Source organism: Urocitellus parryii, unplaced genomic scaffold (assembly GCF_045843805.1).
Source record: "Urocitellus parryii isolate mUroPar1 unplaced genomic scaffold, mUroPar1.hap1 Scaffold_83, whole genome shotgun sequence".
Classification (NCBI taxonomy): Eukaryota; Metazoa; Chordata; class Mammalia; order Rodentia; family Sciuridae; genus Urocitellus; species Urocitellus parryii.
The window spans coordinates 985,957-988,136 of NW_027554189.1; the positions used below are offsets into that span (position 1 = coordinate 985,957).

The 2,180-nt window shown below is 34.7% G+C and overlaps 1 non-coding gene across 1 annotated transcript; it reads left to right on the forward strand.

Annotated features, from left to right (window-relative positions):
• The first annotated feature begins 225 nt into the window (after positions 1-225).
• LOC144253014 (U6atac minor spliceosomal RNA) lies at positions 226-350 on the forward strand. The gene has a single exon (XR_013343103.1). It is a non-coding gene; the product is annotated as a U6atac minor spliceosomal RNA (small nuclear RNA).
• The last annotated feature ends 1,830 nt before the right edge of the window (positions 351-2,180 follow it).

The window sequence follows — 2,180 nt, forward strand, 5'->3', positions numbered from 1 at the left end:
TACTACCTTTCCAGTTTCCTGTGAAAAATTTTTAAGAGAAAGAGTATTTTCAAATGAGATAATTAAGAAAAAGTTGAGGGCTAGGGTTGCGGCTCAGTGATAGAGCACTTGCCTAGTGCATGTGAGGCTTCAATTCTCAGCACCACATAAAAATAAATAAATACATAAATAAAGATATTGTGTCCATCCACAACCAAAAATTTTTAAAAAAGCAATTGAGTGATAGTGTTGAATGACAGGATAAAAGGTTATAACTCCCTTGACAAGGATGGAAGAGCCATTGGGCCAGACAGTAGGCATAAGATTAAGACATTGCCACTTTCTTCTATGACATCTAACCATCATTTTTTCAGAAAAATAGAAGGGACATTGGAAGAGTAGAAGTGTGCTTTGCAGGTAGGGGGACACATTGGGGAGGAAGGAGGCAAGGGGAAGGGGAAGAACTGGGGAATGTAGTTAACCAAATTATTCTAGGGACATTTATGAATATATCACAGTGCATTCCAATTTATATGTAACTATAATGCATCAAGTGAAAAATAAGTCCATAGAAGGAAGACCAATAGAAAAGAGGAAGGGAACCAGAGAGAAAGCAAAGGAAAAGTAAGAGGTAAGGAGTATTAGGATTGAAATGGAGAAAACTATGTTACTTCTTTTATGAATATGTCAGAATGAACTCTCCTTTTATGTATAACTATAATGCACTGAAAAACAAACTTTAAAAATCAAGGATAAAACAAATTCAAGAATTGAAAATTCATGCAGTGGCTCTGGAGGCTGAGACAGGAGAATTGCAAATTCAAAGAAGCCTCAGCAACTTAGTGAGACTATGCTTCAAAATAAAAAATATAAAAAGGGCTGGGGATGTGCTCAGTGGTTAAGTGCCCCTGGGTTCAATCTGTAGTACCAAAAGAAAGGAAAAAGAAAATTTACCCCTTTGGAATCATATCACTCAATATAAAGGTAAGTCTAAAAATGTTGCTGTCAAATTAATATATTTATTCATTTATTTGATGGTACCCTCCTAATGAATGTTCTATTCATTAATAAGATTCATTTGCCTGTGTGTGTGTGTGTGTGTGTGTGTGTGTATGTGTGTGTGTGGTACTGACATTGAACAGGGCCTTAAGCACACTAGACAAGCATTCTACCACTGAGCTACACCTGCACTGTGTTTAGCCTTAGATTTTAAATTTTTAAAAAGCCAGCTACTTATTCTACCTTTTAAAAGTCTTGGTATAATAAAAAAAAATTTGTAATCTGAATAAAGCTGTCCAAGGCTATCAAATGACTTCACATATTATAAAATTCCTCTATTTAAAGTGTACAATTCAGTTGTTTTATTATAATCACAGGGTAGTACAACTCTCACTATAGTCAATTTTGAACATTTTCATTACTCCCAAAAGAAACTCCATATATTTTACCTGTCATCTCACAATTTTCCATTTCCCATCAGCCTTAGGCAACTGCTAATCTACTTTCTGTCTCTATAAATTTTCTACAGTGGTATTTCATATAAATGAAGTAATATAATATGTGGTCTCTTGTGACTGGTTTTTTATCTGTGCAAAATATTTCAAGGCTCATCCATGTTGTAGTGTGAATCAGTAATCCATTCCTTTTTATGGCTGAATAATATTCCATTGTATATATGCCACATTTTATCATCAACTGATATATTTTATGAGTTGAAGGACATTTGGTTACTTTCACTTTTGCCTGTTATGAATATGATGTTCTGAATAATTATGTACCAGTTATTGTGTGTGTGTGTGTATTTGTATACTTATATATACATTTTTTTTTGTTTTGGGTACTGGAGATTGAACCCAGTGGTGCTTAACTACTTAGCCATATCCCCAGCCTTTTATATGTTTCATTTTGAAGCAGCATCTCACTAAGTCCTCAGTGCCTCACTAAATTGCTGAGGTTTGTCTTGAAATTTCTATCCTCCTGCCTCAGCCTCCTGAGTCACTAGGATTACAGGTGCACACCACCATGCCCAGCTGGATACATGTTATAATCTTTTGAGTATATCCCTAGGAGTGGAAGTGCTGAATCAAATAGTAACTTTATATTTAACTTTTTAAGGCACTGCAAGACTGTCTTCTAGTCTCATTTTTTTGCACACATGCATGTGTACACATATCTCCTTTTCAGTCATCTATTTATATATT